Source organism: Canis lupus, chromosome 36 (genome assembly GCF_011100685.1).
Source record: "Canis lupus familiaris isolate Mischka breed German Shepherd chromosome 36, alternate assembly UU_Cfam_GSD_1.0, whole genome shotgun sequence".
Taxonomy (NCBI): Eukaryota; Metazoa; Chordata; class Mammalia; order Carnivora; family Canidae; genus Canis; species Canis lupus.
Window position 1 is genome coordinate 8,269,626 of NC_049257.1, and position 22,887 is coordinate 8,292,512.

The 22,887-nt window shown below is 35.7% G+C and overlaps 1 protein-coding gene and 1 long non-coding RNA gene across 3 annotated transcripts in view; one reads left to right on the forward strand and one right to left on the reverse strand.

Moving 5' to 3' along the window:
- The window catches only part of KCNH7 (potassium voltage-gated channel subfamily H member 7), a 479,507-nt gene that overhangs the window by 189,788 nt on the left and 266,832 nt on the right, over window positions 1-22,887 (reverse strand). The window lies entirely within an intron of this gene.
- The window catches only part of LOC111094265, a 74,506-nt gene continuing 56,301 nt past the window's right edge, over window positions 4,683-22,887 (forward strand). For both annotated transcript variants that reach the window (XR_005384605.1, XR_005384604.1), the window contains exon 1: window positions 4,683-4,826. This is a non-coding gene — a long non-coding RNA (uncharacterized LOC111094265). The remainder of the gene's footprint in view (window positions 4,827-22,887) is intronic.

The window sequence follows — 22,887 nt, forward strand, 5'->3', positions numbered from 1 at the left end:
TCTTAGTGAGATATAGGAACACTTAATCAGGTCCATAGTTAATTTTATAGTGAAAAGTTTTGTAAGGTAATCTACTATTTTAATTTTTTTAAAGATTTTATCTATTTATTTGAGAAAGCAAGAAAATGAGCTGGGGTGGGAGAATATAGGGGGAAGTGGCAGAGAGAAAGGGAGAAGCAGACTCCCCACTGAGCAGGGAGCCACAGGACAAGGGGCTCTATCCCAGGCCCCTGAGATCATGCATGACCTGAGGTGAAGGCAGACATTTAACCATCTAAGCCACCTGGGCCTCCCTATTGTTTTAATTTTAATGTTCCACACTAGAGTGGAGAAGTATGTCTCTGTGAGGGTATATAATTATTTTAGTAAAACTACTTTCTTTGAAAGTAAAGACAATAGTAATTTTTTTCTAATCTTAAAAATAGGAGAGAACATTACACACAGAGATATTTTGAAGAGGCCTCCTAAATCATGAGCAAAATTATCTTTATATATAACAGGAAGCAACTATTTAAAAGTGTATTTGTATACAAGAGTTAGAGTTCAACCTTTAAACTTCACATCATCTTGTGAAGAGAATTTTAAATGCTAAATTGCTTTGATAAGACATATGTATGTACAGAAAAAGTAACATGTAGTGCTTTAATTAGCACTTTCTTCTGCAAAGAGATCATATTCAAGAACTTTCCATTTCCTTTCTTTTTCTTAATATAACCAGAAATAAGTCAGCTATATACCCCAAAGATATCTAGAGACTAATGAGGATGTAGAGTGAGTTCTAGTGGAAACAACAGGAACATCTCCAAACTTAAGCATTAAGCAAATATTGAATATAAGTTAATAAATAAAATTAGAGTTTCCAAAATCTCTTCCTAATTAACAACCTGTTTCATAAAACTGGTGGGGTTTTTGATATTCACAAGTTTTAATGAGTTATTTAAAATCACAAAAGACAGTATGAGGTCGCTGGCAAAACATATAAAAGCATTCTTAAAAGTGGCTTGTTGCTTTAACCATAAGAACTGTTTCTGTGGTAAACTGACACATTTGATTTTTACCAACAGGAAATAAAACACACAATGTTTTTATAAAATTATAATTTGAGGTTATTTACTTAAATTGATGTAGATGTCATTTTGGGAAGTTTATCATAAGTGCCTTTTAAAAAACTATATTTATTTATTCATGAGAGGCACAGACCTAGGCAGAGGGAGAAGCAGGCTCCATGCAGGGAGCCCAATGTGGGACTCGATCCAGGTACTCTAGGATCACACCCTGAGCTGAAGGCAAATGTGCTTAACCGCTGAGCCACCCAGGAATCCCTCATAAGTGCCTTTAAAATAAATGCTTTCTCCCTTCAGATCCTACAGAATGATTTTGGAAATAAATATAAAGAAGATTCAAAATTCAGTATTCATCCTGTTGCACGCCAAGACCAAGCGAGGCCTGCACCGGGGGCAGTAACCACAGGGACACACTTAATGTGCCTGCCACCCAGGGGCTGTCCTTTCCATAGCAGCTCAGTTGGGGACTGCTTTTAGTCTTGGGAGATCAAACAGGGTTTTACTCTTTCCAGTTGGTTCTTCTATCTTTCTATTAACAGGGCACTGTTCTGAATCTGAGTTACTTGACTCTTCAGTGGCATTTTTGGAAGGACTTTAACTGTTTCCTTCCTTCTATCTCTGTCCACCTCCTCCAGACCTGTAGTGAAGCCCAATTTAGGTGACAATCAAGAATCCTACTATCTCCCTCAAGTTGCAATGAATCATAAAGCACTGGGCATTACACATATTGTGGGCTATGCTATGAATGTATGTTTTGAGTCCAAAATCAAAATTCTTAAAAAGAATCATATCAGCTACATGAATTAGAGAGTAAATGGGTCACAAATTGCAATGCACAAAGTATGATTAAAAATAAAATATGTCCTTGGGGATCTCTGTGTGGCTCGGCGGTTTAGCGCCTGCCTTCCTCCCAGGGTGTGATTCTGAGACCCGGGATCGAGTCCCACGTTGGGCTCCCTGCATGGAGTCTGTTTCTCCCTCTGCCTGTGTCTCTGCCTCTCTCAGTGTCTCTCATGAATAAATACATAAAGTCTTAAATAAATAAGTAAATAAACAAATAAAATAGGTCCTTAAAAACATCCTACTCAAATTTGAATAAAATTTTATGTTCCCCACTCTTACTGTGTCCTACTCAAATTGGTGTTTTTTTCAAAATAAAGTTTGCTTTAAAATTTTTGTAACTTTAAAGCTCTATTAAAGGAACCATTTCATAGATGATATGAGGTCTGGTGAATTAATTTAGACAATCTAAAATAAATAAGTAAAAGAAGCGAGTAGTGTTATGGCAGAAAATTTACATATGATGATAAAATAGTCATATAAACATGCATTTTTGGTGAATTCACACATAGTTCTGGACTTACTTTTTGCTTTAATCCACTAAAGGAATATGGAATGGCCAACAGACACATGAAAAAAATGCTCAACATCACTTGACATCAGGGAAATACAAATCATCAGGGAAATACACATCAAAACCACAATGAGATACCACCTTACCCCAGTCAGAATGACTAAAGTTAACAAGTCAGGAAATGACAGATGTTGGCGAGGATGCACAGAAAGGGGAACCCTCTTACACTGTTGGTGAGAATGCAAGCTGGTGCAGCCACTCAGGAAAACAGTATGGAGGTTCCTCAAAAAGTTGAAAATAGAGCTACCCTGTGACCCAGAAATTGCACTACTGAGTATTTACCCAAAGGATACCAAACAGTGATTTGAAGGGTCATGTGCACCTCAGTGTTTATAGCAGCAATGTCCACTGTAGCCAAAATATGGAAGGAGCCCAGATGTTCATCGATAGATGAATGGATAAAAGAAGATGTGGTACATATATACAAGGGGATATTATTTAGCCATCACCATTTGCAACAAATGGATGGAACTAAAGGGTATTATACTAAGCAAAATAAGTCAGTAAGTCAGGGAAAGACAACTATCATATGATTTCACTCATACGTGGAATTTAAGAAACAAAACAAAGGACCATATGAGAAGGGAAAGAGAAGTAAAACAAGACGAAATTAGAGAGGGAGACATACCATAAGAGATTCTTAACTACAGGAAACAAACTGGGAGTTGCCGGAGGGGAGGGGAATGAGGGCATAGGGTAACTGGGTGATGGGATTAAGGAGTAAATGTGATGTAATGAGCACTGGTATTATATGCAATAGACGAATCACTAAACTCTACTTCTGAAACTAAAAAAACAAAAATAAAAAACAAAAAACAAAAAAAAAACTCCCACAGAAACCAAAAATCAAAAACTAAACCTAAATAAATAAATAAAGGAAGGAAGGAAGGTGGAAGGGTATCTGAGTAAAGTGTATGAAGTTCTGATACAAAATAGAGTCTTATCTTAAAAACGCTGTACTCATCTAAAAAAAGAATAAATAGATGCTTTACAGGTGGCAAATGTGTGAAAGTTTTCTGATATCAAATGGTTTAGAAATCATAGAACTATAGAATTTAAGAACTCATCAATTTTAGGCTCCTCAATTAACAGATGAGGATACTAAGCCAGAGAATTTAAGGAACCAGACTCCAAAGTAACAGATAATTTCTAAAGAACTCAGTTACAAGGCCATGTTTAAAGAGCTATCTTTAACTATCCATCTGTGTCAAAGAATCCCAATAAATTATTTGGAGAAAAGTCAATGTGAGAGTCAGTTGTGATCTATACCAGGAGAATTAGTAATAAAGGTGCTGACTTATGTCAGAAACTGCATAAAATGCTTTCTATATTTGCCGTTAATCCTAGTACCAATGTTCCCATTTGCCTTATTTTAAAATGTTTAAAAGCAAGGATATAAAAACCAAAACCTAATGTCTCTCCTAGTTTACCATTTCTATGACTTCACACTATGCAGCCAGACACGCATAGCCATTTTATAATATTATTTCCAAGTTACCCAATTAGTTCTTTTTAGTCATGGTCACTATTAGTCTTTGTTGCAACCACTTTAAAATGAAAGCTTTAGGTATGAACATAGAATGCAACAAGAAAACATGTGAGACCAAAAAAAAAAAAATGATGGTGATATATATATACATATACTAATGAGGAAAGGTAGCTCCATAATTGTGTCTAAATGGACTCTGTAGCTGACCTACGGTTGTGTCTACGTAGATGTTGGGCAGTAGACTGTGTGCCTGAGGTATGTTTGTCACTAGCGACATTTAACGGATGGAGATTTGAATCATAGGAACATAATGTACAATGTACAGTTGTGCCGTAGAAATGTATTCATTAATAAAACAGGACAGGAGCTGTTCTCATCTTTAGAAACGGACACCCACTGTAGGTATCAGTTCTAGCTTTCTAAAATATTTGTTTTCTGACATATCAGCTTGACTTATATGTTTGTCTGTGATGAGACTGAGTCTCTTTGGGGGGTAAACTCCAAAAAATAGTGAGGATGCCAACTATAAGAGTAATTCTTGTGGGGCAACTAGCCAGGAACATAGTGTTCTCAAAATGCAAAAAAAGTAAATGGCAAATTGCATTGCTACAAAATTTATGAAGCAGGAACCAACTTTTTTCTCTGCGACTGGAAGTTTACATTTCTGAAGCATTTCTGGGCTATTTCAAAGTTTCCTGTGACTATAAGACTCTGGTCTTAGAGAGACCTGTGCTGACAAGCTCTTTTTACCTTTCAGGAAGTAGCTAACCTATAACCACCGCATCAGAACAGGAGCAAGAGTAGCACAGCATTCTGGCTTTGAGAAGATTCAGGGAGAGGAGAGACCAGAGGCTGAAAGGTAAGAGCCCACTTATCCTTGGTGGGGACAGCTGGGAGTCTGCATGTACCTGGGAGCCCGGCAACCAGAATTAAACAGAGGACAGAGGGACAGAAAAGAACATGTCACGTCCTAGCTCTGACTGTTTAACCTTTATGTATAAAAAGGAGACCTGCTGCACTCAAGGTTAAAAGTGTTATGCCTTTGAACTAGTGAAACTGGTTGAGCATGTAAAAGAATTGGATCGTTTTTGGAATATACGGTGTCCATGCCTAAGATCATACTTCCAACACCGAAACTGAAGAAAAACCAGATAAAACCAATATGCTCTCATGAGCTATCTGTTCAAAATTAAAAAAAATAATAATTTTATTTCTAAATACTTGGGATTTAAAAATATTGCAGAGTTACAGGAGATTAAAGGGGTAGTAACCAGACTCTTTAAAAGGTGACTCCAGACAATGGCTCATCCCATGATTCACCCTTCTTGAAATAACTAAGTATGAGGGCATTTTTTCCAGGATGTTAGTCTCTGCAAGGGTGTTAGCTGTTGAAATGGAATGATTCTCATACCAAACCAGGGTAGTCAGCTAGTTTCATACTTAAAATATAGAATTGAAATAGCTTTTTGTTGTTGTTTTATAATCTGGAAAAATCCTTCCCATTTGACTGTTTTATAATCTGGAAAAGTCCTTCCCAGTGACTGTTGGATTTTTTTATTTTTTTATTTTTTTTTAAATTTTTTGACTGTTGGATTTTAACATAATTTTTGCTCAGTAGTGGATTTTTCTCAGATCTGTAATTTTTATTTATAGTCTAGAAAGACCACAACTAGAAATCTAATTTATATTGAAAATTCATGACATAGAACATGTACATCTTTCCCTTTTCTTTTTCCTGTAGGCACTTTATTTTCATTTATTTATATTTTTGCTGTGGCTCTTGCTTTTACTATGAAGTAATGGTAATAGTTATTTTTGTTGAAAAGAATCAACATCTTGTTTTCTTTAAAGCAACTTTTTATTCGTCTGTAAAAATGAAAACTTTGCCTTTGTCATGCGATATAAAAATTTTAATCAAGACCTTAATTAAAATTTATTATTGGTTTACAATGTGGAACATTTTATTGAAATATTGCTTGTATATAATTAAAAAGCTGAGTAATTGAGACAGGCTTTAGTTGTAAGGTTATGGGTTTGGCAGCGTAACACATAGGTCCTTCTACGTATACTTTTCCTGCTTTATGAACACTGCATATCTCTTACATGGAGATTGGGTGTCCTGTGTAGTGTTCTGCATTGGCTGAGCAGAGGCTTTGGGATGAGTTCAGTTTTCTGCAGTTTAGGCAAAGGATGAGTGAGTGGAGGTTTAGCTACCCAAGGAAAAAGTTGGTCCTTAGCTCAGCTGTTGGAACTTGGGAAGCAACCCCTTCTCTCTCTGAGCCTTTCCCACTTAGCTTGGGCTTTGAGGAAGCTCAGAGTGTTGTCAGGTGGTCAGAGAAGGGTAGCCTTTGCCAAAGAGAAGCAGCTTGCTTAGGAATCTCAAATGTAATGGGATCTTGCAAACTGGCTTGTCAACGTTTATGTTCCTTTATTTGTCTTGCCCATGTTGCAAGTTCGTGTGTGGTCCCTTCACAAAGTCTGATTTAAATGTTCTAACATGAATTCAGCTTTTCTACAATCCATCTTCAAGTTGAGTATCCACACTCATACCATATAGCCTGGTATGACCACGGCAGTAGGGAATAATGCTTGTCCTTATGGAGATCCTACAGCTACTGCTAACATTTAAGGATAAGGGTAGCGTTTGGTCATTCTTCAAACTGTCACTTGTCTGATTCAGAAACACAAGGTCACTTTCCATAGGGTAACTATTTTCGACACTTGTAATTTAAGTGACCGCCACTAAATCAAAGATGGCATATTCAGTGAGTTTAAATGTGCAGTAATAAGCATTTCCCAGGCAGGGACAACTGCCAAGGGTTTGAGTTAGATCTCTGCAGCATAGTATCTGAGGAAACTTGCTTTCTTCATCTGAGAACTTGGCTAATACTAAGTCCCTTGTGGGTGGTGCTCAGCGTAGAATCATATAATGACTAACTTTCTGAAGGTGCTGAATATATAAACTGTACTATTTGATAAGCAGCAATTGATAAGAGTTCTAAGGTATGTGGGCTTTTACATGTGAATTACTCCATTTTGTACCCTATTTCCTGATTAACACTATATGGAAATTTGTGTGTGCATGTGCACACACACACACACACACACACACACACCCCTACTTCAGTGCTGGTTTTATTTGCATGGCCTACAACACCATTATGCTTTTTCTAGCTAGTAGTATATCTAGGAAGAAATCTATCGAAGAACGGCCTTGCAACAATTCATGACTTTTTGTGTTATCCTTGAATTTCCAGATTTAACTGATTACCTACTATTCTTTAAAAAAAATGAAGTGAGTTATTGAGTTCAAAGTTTATATAGCCAGGCTGAAAAAATGAACCCAGCATGTTGACTGTTGGATGAAAGCATATAATTAGAGTTTTGCAAATAAGATCGTTTTCAATAGTACAAAGTGAGTTCATGGCATTGTCTCTTCATGGTTATAGACAGTTGTCTGAAACTGATATTCTGTCAATTTCCAAAAAACAAACAAACAAAACAAACAAAAACAAAACAAAACAAAAACAAAAAACCCATTCCTAGATCTCTTTTCCCTTTATCATTCTCTTATGTGTGGCATTTACAATGATTTATTATGGGATTATTTAAGACATATTTTTTCAATAAAACTCATAGCTAATTCTTTATCAGAGGCATAAAATTTATCTAAAATTTAAGTTTTCATTGGGCATTCATTCTCTAATAGTAATAAGCTAGTGAAATTCAAAATTATTCTTCCCAAACTTAAAACATATATATTTTTCTTTTCTGTATCCTCCCCACATATAATTCATTTTTAAACCTTTATTACCACATATATGCTGCTTCCTTGATCCTGTTTTAGCATCTACATTTCTACCTTTACTTCTTTTTTTTTAAATCTCTCATTCCATAATCTCCGTGTGACGTGGTGTGACATTTTTTTCAACCTAATTTACAGCTGTGAACCAGAGTTTAAATGACATGACCAAGGATGAGGAATATGGCAGAAATTTCACAGGTACTAAGTCCCAGTTAAAAGTATTAGCATGGACCTTGAAAGTGTTATATTTGCAGAATTCTTCTCAATGAATTTTCTTAGCTCTGCCAACATAAAGCAAGCCATGTACCCCCGAGGAAATTGAGGTCCAGAGAGGTGAAAGAGAATTCACTAAACCCTAAAATTGCTCTACATTTCATCTGTTCTGCTTTTCTTTCTTAGAAAATCTTGGGAAGAACTCTTGTGGTAAATTTAAAGAGACATTTATACAGCTTATTTCCCTTATTATTTTTATGAGTGACCTTGACCACTAATTCTTTATAACATTAAGGATGAGAAGGATTATTGGTTTAGGATTACGGAAGTACAACACAATATTTTTGCATCTGTAAAATTACAACATGATTGTACTTCTGAGGTAGATCACCATTCTGTTCATTTTTAGCTCCCTTAGATCAATATATCTTCTACTGCACCAAACTTTTTGTCCCATATTTCATAAACTTAGAAAACTCATCATAGCTTCCTATAGTTTCTTCAAACCCCACCTGGTTAAAATAAGTTTAGTATTAAGTTAAACATGTGATTTGGAGCCATTTTTTATTTCTGAAGGCTAATTCAGCTCAGCGATGGATTAGTGATGGCATATCCCCTTAACCTCCAAAGTAATTTGTTTTTATGTTCTCAGCCTGGAATCATGCCCTCACTATTAATATTTCATACCAATAAGTAAGGGCTTCAATATGCCCATCTGCCGGGCTGGCATAATGCCTGCTATCCATATCTAAATATTGCCCCTAGGAATGAGTAATGATTTTCAGCCTCCTTCAGTTGCCATGGTATTTTTTTCCCTACACAATGCTTAGACTAGAGTAACATATTTCTTTCTTGATCATCACTTGTTTAAGTAACATGTGCAAATAAATTACTTTGTTTGAAAAAGACCAAAAAACTCACAAGCTGTAGGAAATATTTCCATTGACATAAGTTAGACAACATACATAGGCTATTTAAATCGATTTTCATTATTTAGTATATCTCCCCACTAGGATAAAATATGTTTTACATATAAATGTTGGGAAAAATTAGTAGCATACAAAGCCATCTTGATAAGAAGTACTAAAGGATGACAATTTCTACTGAATGGCAAAAATAAGATGGAAAGGGAAAAGTCAGTGTTATGTTGCTGTATGAGATCTCAACATATCCCATTAAGTACCCTTGTGGAATGATCGTTTAGTTATCCTAATAGTATACAGTGGAGACTTCCATGACTTTAAAACACATACTAGGACATTGCAAAATTGGAAGACAGTGGTTGGTCTCCCAAGATCATTATAAGGGATGTGAAACTAGATTTGTAAAATTTCATCATCTGAAGAGTTTTTGTGTTATCTTTTAAGTTTGGGAACAGGAGAGTGGTTTGGAATGTACTGACATCAGATTCAAGTATTAGCTTCTTTATTCTGAGGTACGTGACCTTGGCCAAATTACTGAGCCTTTTGTAACTTTGTTTTCTCATTTATAAAGCATGGGGTAATAAAGGTTTTTGTGGGGATAAATAGAATAATGGTTATAAAAGTGTTAAGTATTAAACAATAAATATTAGCTTATCATTTATTTCTTTAAGACATTTACAAGTCATTTTCATTTTTCTGGGAACCATGCCCTGCCATGTTAATGCTCAGAGTGGAGACCTGAAAGTCTTTGAAAGAACTCAACCCAAGAGGTCACTGCCTTCTGGGGAGTCCACTAGCACCAACCCTTTCCTCTGAAACAAGCACCTTTTGTTTGTCATTCTGTGTTCTTCCTTTCCATCATATTTCATGGAGTTCACCAATCTCATAGTTAGGACACTTACCTGGGTTTAATGTCTTTTCTAAATCAATTTTTGTATAAAGCATGCTTACTTTGTTCTAGACCAATTTTATTTAGGCGGATTATAATATTTGGAGACTTGCAAGTGCTCAATAAAGGCTTCATCATCATTTGCAGTCCATTTATTTATAACAAGATTAGAATGAGGCTTCCTTGCAAACTCAGTTACATATGGCTACCCTATTGACACAAACTGCCTGCTTAAATTGAAGTGGTTGGCTTAAAAAGATGATCATTAAGCACAAGGAAGAAAAGATAATTTACCACCTTATGTAAACAACATTAATTCATTATTCATTTAAGCAGACACTTATTAAGTGTCAAATAAAGACCAGTTACTTGGCTTGAAACTGCAAAGACCAATAAGGCAGAGTAATTGCCTTTGTGAGGCTTTCATTCTGGTGAGCAAAGGTGAGGGTAGGGGAGAGATCAACTCTATACACACCAAAGTGCAGTATTTTTGTTTCAGCAGCTCTAAGAGAATTATGTACTGAACACAAGGATACCCAAAGGGAAAGTGAAACAATTCTACTGGGTAGGCAAGTATCAGAAGTTCCATTATTTTCCACGTAACCTTTGGGGAACCTAGTTCCAAAAGATGAGCAGGATTGAACAGTTGAATGAGGATGCAAGGATTCAGGCATTTGAAACATATAACTTATTGATGAAAGGTATAGCTTATCAATGGTATAATTTTTAACTGAACAAAGGCAGAATCATTATTATACCTGTATACGGCATGAACTCAATATATACAAGAAAATAAAGTAACTGGCCATCCCTTTGGAGGAAAATGATAATTATAAAATGTCACTTTAGCTAGATATGATAATTCCACAATAACTCTTTAATACTCTGCAGTCAAAATAATCTTTTTCTAATAAAATCAGAATTTACAAAGCTTTAGTGACAACTGAGAAATCAAATCTCCTTTCAGCCTTCCTTTCTTTTTTTAAAAAAAATGTTTTATGTATTTATTTGAGAGAAAGAGACAGAGAGAGAGAGCTCAAGCAGGAGGGAGAGGCAGAGGGAGAAGCAGGCTCTCCCCTGAATAGAGAGCCCTATGTGGGGCTCAATCCCAGGGCCCTGGGGTCATGACCTGAGCTGAAGGCAGATGTTTAACTGCCTGAGCCACTCAGGTGCCCCTCAGCTCTGCTTTCTTCTTTCCATCCTTTCTGAATAATTCAGTCCCTAAACCATTAGGTGGGGCTAAGCAAAGTAGGCATCCATGTGAAATCGGAGGTTGGAGCTGAATAAAAGTGAGAATGGTAGGTGTTACTGCTGTCACACATGCTATCTGTCTGAATCCTCCAAGAAGGCAAGTCTTTTCTTCAGGCTTCCTCCCCAACTTTCTACCCATAGCAAAAAAAGGCTTAAGTGGAGCATCCATATGATCATGATAGAAAATACATATATAAATATATACTGTAAGTTTTATCTATCTATCATCTATCTATCATATATCTATCATCTGTCTATCTTCTATCATCTATCATCTATGTATCTATCATCTATCCATCATCTATCTTCCTAAAAGGGTTCAAAGTATACTTATTTCTATTTTTTAAGATTTTATTTATTTATCTGAGAGAGAATACAGACATGAGTAGGGTGGGGAGGAGCAGAGGAAAAGGGAGATGCAGACTCCTTGCTGAGCAGGAAGCCAGACATGGGTTCCATCCCAGAACCCTGGAACCATGAGCTGAGCTGAAGGCAGGCATTTAACTGCCCCTACTTATATCTATTTAATTTAAAATTGTATCTATTCTTTTTTTTAATCATTATCCGTTATCTATTTGCTTATTTGTTCAATCCCAGTATAAATGTATAGTGGTATAAAATTGTTAACCTGTACTTCCACGGGAAACAACTTTTTAAACTGTAGTACAGTGCGTATGTATCATTCCTTTACTCTACTCCTTATAGTTTCTACTACTTTCTTAAGTTATTTAGGTAATTTTTAGTCCCATTCCCTTCAATGAAGTTAGGTCAAGCATCTGTAATGCAAATTTTTTTCATATTTTTATTTTTAATATTTGTGAGCCTTTTTTTCCCCAGATTCCACATATAAGAGAGATCGGACAGCATTTGACTTTCTTTGCCTGACTTATTTTACTTAGCATAGTGCCCATGTTGTCATAAATAGAAAGACTTCATTCTTTTTTATAGCTGAATAATATTCCATTACTTATATTCCACAATTTCTTTATTCATTCATCTATTAATGGACACTTAGCTTGTTTGCCTGTTCCATATTGTAAATAATGCTGCTGAACATGACATGCATATATCTTTTGATGTTAGTGACTTCATTTTCTTTGAGTAAATACACAGAAGTGGAATTACTAGATTATATGGTAACTCTATTTTTAATTTTTTGAGGCATTTCCCTGCCATTCTCCATAGTGGCTGCACCAATTAACATTCTAGCCAACAGTGCATGCATAAGAGTTCACTTTTCTCCACATCCCATCAACATTTGTGATTTCCTGTCTTTTTGATAATAGCCATTCTGGCATGTGTAGGTGATATCTCAATATGGTTCTGATTTGCATCTCTCTGATGATCAATGATGGGAAGCATCTTTTTATGTACTTGTTAGTCATATATAAAAAAATTTCTATTCTGACCTTCTGCTTATTTTAATTGGATTATTTGTTTCTTCATTGTTGAGTTGTAGGAGTTTTTTAATACTGTCAGATATATGATTTGCAAATATTTTCTCCCATTTTCAGAATGACTTTTCATTTTGTTGATGATTTCCTTTGCTGTTCAGAAGCTTTTTAGTATAATGTAATCCCACTTATGTATTTTTACTTTTGTTGCTTTTGCTTTTGATATCAGATTTAAAAATTATCACCAAGAACTATGCCAAGGAATCCACTGCCTGTTTTCTTCTAGAAGTTTTATGATTTCAGGTCTTACATTTAACTTTTTAATGCATTTCAGTTAATTCATTTTGATTTAATTTTTGTATATGGTGTAAGATAGTGGTTGAATTTCATTCTTTGGCATGTGGCTCCCTAGTTTTCCCAGCACCATTTAGTGAAGAGACTGCCCTTTCCCCATTGTACGTTCTTGGCACCTTTGTTGTAAATTAATTGACCAGAGATGAGTGGGTTTATTCCTGAGCTTCTGCTCCATTGATCTATATGTCTGTTCTTATTCCATTATCGTTCTGTTTTAATTACTAGAGCTTTGTAATGTAGTTTGACATCAGAGACCAAGATGCCTCCAACTTCGTTCTTTCTCAAGATGGCTTTGGCTAGTCAGGGTATTTTGTGGTGCTATACAGATTTTAGGATTATTTGCTCTATATCTTTGAAAAATGTTGTGGAAATTCTGATAGGGGTTCCACTGAATTTGTAGATTGATTTGCAGATTAATGACATTTTAACAATACTGAATCTTTCAATCCATGAGCATGGAATATCTTTCCATTTGCTGTGTCTTCAGTTTCCTTCATTAATGTCTTCTAGTTTGCAATATATACCTCTTTCATCTCCTTAGTTAAATTTATTCCTGATATTTATTCTTTTGGTGCAATTATAAATGGAATTGTTATCTTTATTTCTATTTCTGATGGTTTATTAGTGTATATGCAAAATATCTTTGTGTACTGATTTTGTATAGGCAACTTGATTGAATTTATTTGTGTCAGTAGTTTTTTGATAGAGTTTTTACGATTTTCTATATATATCATGTTATCTGCAAATAGTAACAGTTTTACTTCTTCATTTCTAAGTAGGATGCCTTTATTTCTTTTTCTTGACTAATTGCTCTGGCTGGGACTTCCATTACTATGCTGAATAGGAGTCCTGAGAGTGAACATCCTTGTCTCTTTTCGGTTCTTAGAGTAAAGGCTTTTGGCTTTTCACCATTAAGTATGATGTTAGCTTTGGGCTTGTCATATATGGCTTTTATTTTGTTGAGGTACGTACCATCTATAGCCACTTTGTTGAAAGCTTTTTATCATAGATGGGTGTTGGATTTTGTCAACTGCTTTTTCTGCATCTATTGAGATGATTTTTACTCTTCATTTTGTAAATATGGTGTATCACATTGATTGATTTGTGGATGTTGAGCCATCCTCTCATTCCTAAAATCATGGTATATGATATTTTTAATATATTCTTGAATTCTGTTTGTTAATATTTTGCTAAGGATTTTTGTATACCTATGTTCATTAGAGATATTGGCCTACAATTCTCTTTTCCTGTGGTATCCTCATTGGTTTGGTGTGAAGAGAGTACTGGCCTCATAAAATGAGTTTGGAAGAGTTCCCACTTCAATTTTTTTTGGAAGAGTTTGAGGATTGGTATTAGATCTCCTTTGAATGTTTGGAAGAATTCACCAGTGAAACCACCTGATTCTAGATTTTTTTGTTGTTTTTTGGGAGTTTTTTGATTACTGATTCAATTTCCTTAATAGTAATTATAATGTTCAGATTTTCTATTTCTTCTTGATTCAGTTGTGGAATATTATGTTTCTAGGAATTTGCCCATTTCTTTTAAGTTGCCCAATTTGTTGGTGTATAATTGTTTATAGTAGTCTCTTTGAATCTTTGTATTTCTGTGGTATCAGTTGTAACATCTGGTCTTTCATTTCTGATTTCATTTATTTGAACCTTCTCTTTTTTCTTCATGGCTCTGGCTGAAAGTTACTTTCGTTTATTTTTTCAACCAACCAGCTCTTATTTTCATTGACCTTCTCTATTGTCTTTTTAGTTTCTATTTCATTTACTTCTACTCTAATCTTTGTTATTTCCTTCCTTCTACTAACTTTGGGCTCTAATTGTTCTTTTTCTAATTCCTTAAGGTGTAAAGTTAGGTTGTTTCTTTGAAATTTTTCTTGTTTCTTGAGGTTGGTATCTATTGCTATGAACTTCCTTCTTAGAACTGCTTTTGCTGCATCCCACAAATTTTGCCAAGTCCTATTTCCATTTTTGTTTTTTCAAGGTAGTTTTTTGAATTTTTCTTTTGGTTTCTTCTTTGAACCACTGGTTTTTGTTGTTGTTTTTGTTTTTGTTTTGTTTTGTTTTTGTTTTTTAGTAGCATGTTGTTTATCCTCTGTATATTTGTGAATTTTCTAGTTTTCTTCAGGTAACTATTTTCTAGCTTTGTGGTGAGAAAAAATGCTTGATATTTCAATCCTCTTAAATTTATTAAGACTGATTTTATGACTTAACATATGATCTATCCTGGAAAACATTCGGGTGAACTTGAGAGAATGTGTATTCTGTTGGTTTTGGACGGAATGTTCTGTACCTATGTGTTAAATCCTCAGCTGGCCTAATTTGTCATTTAAGGCCAATGTTTCCTCATTGATTTTCTGTCTTGATGATCTATCCATTGATGTAATCCAGCTTTCTCTGGTTTCCATTTGCAAGGAATATCTATTTCCATCCTTCACTTTTGGGCTGTGTCTTTGCATCTAAAGTGTGTCTTTTGTAGGCAGCATATAGATAGGTCTTCTTGTTGTTGTTGTTGTTGTTTTTTAATCTATTCACAGCTACTTTGTCTTTTGATTGGAGAATTTAGCCATTTATTTTTTAAGTAAATATTGATAGATGTGTACTTATTGCTATTTTGTTAAATGCTTACTTGCTATTTTTGAAGTTCCTGTGAATCCATTTATTTTTCTATTGCTCTCTTGTCTATTCATTTATTGTTCTCTTGCTCTCTAGCATTGTGGTTTGATGATTTCCTTTAATGGTATAGTTTATTCTTTTCTCTTTATCTTTTGTGCATTTGCTATAGGTTTTTGTTCTGTGGTAACCATAAGGTTTACATGTAACAACTTATTTCTATAAGTCTATTTTAAGTTGATAACAATTTAAGTTTGGTCCCATCCTAAAGCTCAACATTTTCATTCTCACCTCATTTTATGTTTTTGATGTCATGTTTTATTTGATTTGGGTAAGAAATATACATATATGAAACAATGAGTCATTATTCTAAAACTTTTAAGTTGTTAAATTAAACATTTTATATAATTTCCATTTCTAGTTAGGTAAGTAACAGAAATAGTACAACAAAGCAAAGGTTATTGGGTTGCATGATGAGCAGATTCAATGTTTTAGGTATTCTGTGGATCAAAGAATGAAGTTAGAGCTTAGGTAGAGTAGAAATACAAAGAAAATCTAAAGCTATATGAGAAATATGTAAAAGAAAGGATTCTAGTGAGAAGGTAATGAAAGAAATATAATTTTAAAGGGATTTAAAAAGATTATTGTAAAGAGAATCAAATGTAAATGGAGCTCAAATAGCATTAAAGATGCTTATCTTTTTAAAAATAAAATATCTTTTTTGGCTTCTTAATATATCTTTATAGTTTTCCTCAGATATGGTATATGGAATAAATACAGCTATAATTTAAAAATAAGTCATTACTTAACGTTCTCAAATAATTTCAAGAAAATACAAATACAGCCTAAAAATTTTCAAATTAGATCTCAGTATACACTGAAACTAATCCCTTCAAGAAATGCTGTGAAATGGTAAGGGGGAAATTACATAAATTAAGTATCTTAAGTGGTATCATACAGAAAGGTCAAAGGGTTATTTTAATGGAGGATAGAGGAATTCTGACATCCAGCCATGACCCGGTGAGAGATCCTCATGGGTAGGAATAATAGCTCCTTCCTCTTTATTGGATCAATATGTAGTCCCCCGGTGTTTGAAAAAGAAGAGCTAAATAAACATTCCCTGAAGAAATGCATACCAGAATGAATGAAAGTTTCCATTTCATGAAGGCCCTGCTAATAACGTAAATACAGGGACAACTCGGGTACAGAGATTTCGGCTGAAATACCTTAGAAAGTAGCAAAGCTACACAATTGCGTTGCTTGGGAATTTACCAAAATTTCATTTATTGACTATGGCCCCAGAATTGTTGGAAAATGTTTATTATTTTAATATATCTGTAAATGAGATTGTTTCCTTCAGCCCACTAACTAGATAAAATATTTCTGTTACTTTTTATTTATTTATTTTTGTCTGCCTTGTATAAATCTACATGAAGATTAGCAAAATTATTCTGCGTTCCACTTTGGAAGAATTTTTCAACATGTGATCATGCTCAATAGGATTACTTGACTGTTTTGTAGAAATATTGCTATCTATTTAATTGGCAGGCTGCTTCTATGTTTCAACTTTTTAAGGAAAATGCAGAGAGATATTTGTATCCTAGTTTAATACATATGCAAGTACATCGCTCTATATATTCACTGGGAACAAATGCCTGTGAAGATGGGTTGTTATATAAATTATGAATATGTTATAAAAAGCAGAATAAGCATATTTGTGAATCATAATTTTTCATTTATTCAAATTATCATCAAACTTCTCACTCTTAAGCAGCTAAATGCTTTTAAGAATTTGAAATTATTTTCAAATATTGGTATTTAATTATCTTCAATCACATAATTCACTAACTATCCATTGAGCAAGTCTCAAGAGACAGTTGTATTTTTTTATCTCTGTGACATATTTATATTTTTATTGGATATTACAAACTACATATGCTAAAGATTAATAAAAGCGAATGTTTAACACAATACAAATGTGGCTTCTTGAGAAAGCATGAGCTGAAGCTCCGACTTTTCATTAGTCATTCTTCAAATTGACAGAAGAGCCTGTCTCCAGTCATTATTTCAGGACTTTCATGGTCTTTTTTTTTTTAACTTTAGCATAGTCTTTTTTCTTTAAGTCTTAATTTCTTCTCTTTGTAAAGCAGAAATAGAGGAACAAAAATTCAATCATATACATGTTAGAGAATTGGCTTAATAGAACTGTAATGTTCCTTTATTATGGTTTCTTAATACAGTGGTATGAATGTGCTTCAAATACAAGCTATTTACTTATTAGATTGTAATGACTTTCAGAAGCTACTGAAGGCAAAGTACTTTTTATTTTTTTTGTTTTTCATTTAAGCCTTTATGTTCAGTGTATGGACGCCATGTGAACTGTCTAGAAGAAAAACCCTTGGATACTTAAGTGGTACTTAATCCCTTAGAGTTTGGGAAGAGACATGTAGAAAGATAGAGCCAGAATGAACCTGTAGACTCATCTTGCCAGTGTGCACGTGACGAAAACCAATCTGGGTGGTGGCTGAGATACTGCAACCAGGGCCGGAACGTCCATGACCTGAAGCCTGCCCTCTGGAGACTAACTTCCAAGTTCTTTCCTCTGGAGGGTATCCTTAGGTTTGGTTTATGTAAGTAAAACATCAACTCTTGTTTCTTCTCATGATCAAATACTTTTCCAGGTAGGATGCTAAATGCTCAGGTATCTGAGAATGGTAAATCATGTATGAGCCGTCCTTGGCACGCAATATCAAACCTCAGTGGAAGTGTTGGGCATTTGAAGCTTTCACTTCCTGGATTTTTCAGTTACTGGCAAAATGTAGTGCTCATACCGTCACTGCCTCTGCACAGTCCCGCCCAGCCTCCTCCTCTCCAGCTAAGTCACTTGGCAGGCAGGCTTAGTCCAGGATCCAGAGCTGGGAATCTGACCGTGCGTGGGAGGCTTTTGAGCATGTAAAGCCTTCTATTTGGGGACAGAGGATCAAATCACACCTGCTGCTAGTTTGCTCCTGACCTTGAAGATCAGTAGGATGACTGGCTTTGTGCCTTATTCCTCAACTCTGGCTCCCTTCCATTACTCTACTCTTGCTTTCTTGTCTGAATCCCAGCCTTCGTAACTTGCTTTGGTCTCTTCTCTGCTAGATAGTCCCCCATGGGGAAATTCTACTTCCATCTGTTATCTGGATCTCTGCTGTCTGTAGACAGATTTTCCCGTGACTGACTGCCCACCTGCCTGCCTGGAATTCCTGACCCTCTTAACCTCTGTTGGATCTCTCTTGCTTGGTGACATTCCGTACAGCCAGCTCTTGCCTAGGGCCATGCTTCCTGCACATTATAGTCATTTTGGGCCAGACTTTCTCCTAGCACCAGCAGCTACAGCTGGCACCCAAGGGACTGACTTTCCCAGGGAATAGATAAAATTTCAGGTTCTGGACACTAGTATCTCCCTTTTTTTTTCTGCATGTAATGACACTGACTACATCCCAGTAGCTTTTCCAAATGCTTTCTTTTGTCTTTTTTAAACAATAGCATTTATTTGTGAAACAATAAGGAGCATAATATTTTACCTTGGAACTAAGGAGATTATGCTTGTGGGTGCTGAACCATGAGAAATGATTATACAAAAATAAACACACACACACACACACACACACACATACACACAAACTTTAAACCAGCCAAATCAGTACTTTGGTTTAAAAAAATCCCAAATCTAGCGCACAGAGATATTTTACAATGGGCCTTCCCAGTTAGCCAAAGAACTGTAAAATTAATTTAAAGCAAACAACTATGTTTGCAGTGCTGGAAGCATTATGAACAATCGTGCAGAAGCTGACTCATTTGCAGGAAATGGGGTTTCGCCATGCATTAACAACTTTGAGAACCACATAATTTGGGTTTGATTTTAAAACTGAACTCATCAGTTTTGAGGGAGGTCTGCATTTGGCAAAAGTGCATTTTTCTAATAGCAACGTCTTTTTTTTTTTCTGCCTAAAGAGATCAAATAACTGTTTTTTTTTTTTTTTCTTTTCCCCTCTTAATTGATGTGAAGAATTTAAAGTCTCTCATGGAATTTTTCCTGTGACTTTATGAACAGTTAATCTGTTAAACTTTTTATTCTAACAATATTTGAGGCTAAGGATTAGGAAGGAGTTCTTGAGGCGAAAGGCAAGAAAAATTGGTGTTCTGTTAACTTCTTTGCAACTTGAGTTCTGGAAGTGTTCTGGCTTTCATTTTCTCATTCTGTGAAATTGTGGGCTTGGGGATAGGAGGGAGGAAGGAGATGAAATGTCTTCTAATTCTAACTTACCAAGATTTAGGGAGTCAGGGAAGTACTTGGAATGGAACCTATTCTTTAATGGAATCTGTTTCTTAGAGCAGCAAACAATCACTCTTCCATTTTATCTTTACCTAGTATTCCTGCAATTTCTGTTTTTATACTCCCTCACTTAAGGGAGACCACATGAAATTATATTAATATCTTTAATTCCATACATTGGGAAGAGAGTGGGGGCAGGGGGGGCTTCACATTTTAAGGAAATTGAGGAAGTTGCAAAGTTCACTGCTCTGTCAACTTCTCTGGAAGCCTGTCTTGAATGGCAAAAAGAATAGTGGATCTTGGGTCAAAGGCCTTGAGCTTTGGGTTTGGACCTAGCTTCCCTATTCATACAAGTTTTCCTGAAATTTTAGCCAAGGCACTTAACCCAATTTCAGTTACTTCTGTAAAACTGAGAGAATATAATTTATTCCTTTTCTCATTGAGTTATACTAACTCAGATGAGAAAGAGTTCTAGGAAGAGTATTTTATAAACTGCAAAAGCTTATATCAACATAAAATATTTCATTATTTTTCCCACAGAGTGGAATCGCCTAATCCTCATTAAGGTAGCGCAATGTTACCTAAAAGACTTTTTTTAAAAACAATTTTCTGCAAGTTCCCTATTAAATAAATGAAAAAACAAAAAACTACCTTCATGTATTTATATTACCAGTGTCAGGTTCTTTCCACATTGGCCTTGCTATTTCCATTTTGCAATTGAAGAGACAGAGCCTAACCACATTAAATCACCTGCCCAAGGTCATAGAGCTCCTAAGTGGCTGAGCTATGATTCCAGGTCTGCCTAATCTATGATTTTTCCACTAGGATGCCGTGCCCTTTGGTTCCAAGGAATATTGAGACAAGTATCTATGCTATAATACGTACCCACGGTAAATGTACCTGCAGTGATTTCGGCCATTTTCCACAAAGAGTGTTCTGATAGCATCTCTAAAGCATGACACTCATTGGATAGTCTCTTCTCCAGCTTTTCATTGATTTATTTGGTGCTGACTCAGATTATCCACCAGCACTAAGTGGAATCACGATTGAGAGAAGACCGGCACTAAAGGTAGAAGCATTTTTAGAAGGGTGGGCTAGATTTTCACAAAATTATCCAGAAGGGGAACATGGTTTTTACTCTCTTGCCTGGGGCCTAGTATGCACCCCTTCTCCCTTAAGGTCTTTCTTTCTTTTGAGAACTGATCCTCAAAAGGCATCTGCTTTTAATTTATTTATATCTTAGAAGGAAGAAATTCAGTTGTTAAGCAAACCTGCCCTGGGAATATTCATTACCTATAATTTGGACTGCAATAATTTGTCTCTGGATAGAAGAATTTCACAATCAAAGAAGCGGGAGAGACCTTTCAAGTGATATGTGTGTACTTGTGCATGATTTTTGGAAAACAGTGGGCCCTTCAACAATAGCTGGGCGCTAGCAAAGGGAGAGAGATGAAAGTAACGTGCACTGAACAGTAACTTTTTTAGTAAAGGAGTATCTATTGAGCCAGCCACTTAACATAAGCTATTTCAAAGTATTTTAATATTTATATTTATTTTGTACTTTAAGCTTTCGAGTGTGTTTCCACATATATATCCACATATAGATTATAAGTCTTTGCCATGCCCCTGTAGTCTTATTATCCCAATTCACAAAGGTAAAGGACTTGTCTAATAGATGAAAAAATGGTCAGTGACACAACCAAGTCTTCTGACCCCAAGGTTTGGATTCCCATCAGTGTCTCAAAGTCAATTCAGTAACGCAAGTATGACAAACAACCTAGGGCACTGCACCAAGTACCTCAGGAAGCCAGGGCTGAAGCTTGGTTAATTGACAGTGAAAGAAGAAACAGAAGAACTTTGCCTACTTGAGGCATTTTTTGGTGGGCTGACTTCAAAGGCAGCAGCTGGAGGCATCATGCTGTTTCATTTATGGCATAGGAATCGAGGGTTGAAATATATTCATTTACAAATGAAAAAGAGGAGTGATTTCACCGTGTGAAAGTGGGACCTACTCCCCTCGATAAGCAATCTTTGCTATCACTGGGGAAACAAACAGACTTTCTATGAGTATGGTCTTGCCTAATTACTATTTTCAGTTCTACTAAAATCAAAAATTAAGTTTTCATTCAGACTTATGAGAATTTTATGTGTGGCAAAGCAGTGAATTTTATGTTCCGTTTGTTCATCTATTGGAGCACCTACACTTGGACTGGTTGGATAATAGAATAATTCTATTTATTAGTGAAATCTAGCGATAGCATAAAGAAAAATATATGTCAGATTTTTCCTGGGGTCATTTATGAAGCTTATGAGGGCTATGTGAATCCTTAAGAATCATATAAATTATTCAAGCAGAGAGCCAAGGGATTTCTTATTTGTGCTGACTGAGAGGGAATGAGGCCAGAAGGGGCACTTCACTGCTTCCTAGGATGAAGCTCACCACTTCCATGAACGAGGCTCACACTCAAATGGTCACTTGGCTCCTTGGTGGGCTTGTGCCACTCTTTATCCTCCCTGGGAAATGGAGAACATTAGTGGAAGTGTGGGTTCATTCAGCTTTATTTCCTGTAGGGGGAGATGCAGTATTTCTTGGGTGACGGAAATGTGTGGAAAGAACTAGTGCAGTCACATTTCCAAGGCAGTAATGTCCTTCCTGTTCCTGTGCTGCGTCAACATGGAAGTCCTGCTTTCCTCTGTTTTTGTGAGAAGCTTGGAGATGCTATAATCTCCCTAGCTTCTGACAGTATGGGTTGCAGCACAGAAACCTGGAGGGCTTCTTGTCCTTGGTGCAGTGAAACAGTTGGGGAGCAAGTTCAGGGATATGGGCAGATAAATGGCCCCCCATGGTGGACACATACGAAACATACGTAAGCCTTCCTCAAAGTCCATATGTTTTATAATGGCAACAGAGGTTGTTGCTTCATGAGAAACCCTAGCCAAGAAAAATACAGAGTGGATAGAGGATTTAATCATAGATAGAAAACATCTTTTCTCCTGAAAGTCAGCAAACAGAACTGTGAAAAAGGAAAGATTTACATACAGACAGTTATTTCTTATTTATGACATATTCAGATACTAATTTTTAAACAATTCTTTATGAGAAAGTTAAAGATGCTTTCTGTAGATGAAAAAAAAAAGAGCCTCATGGAGAGCTG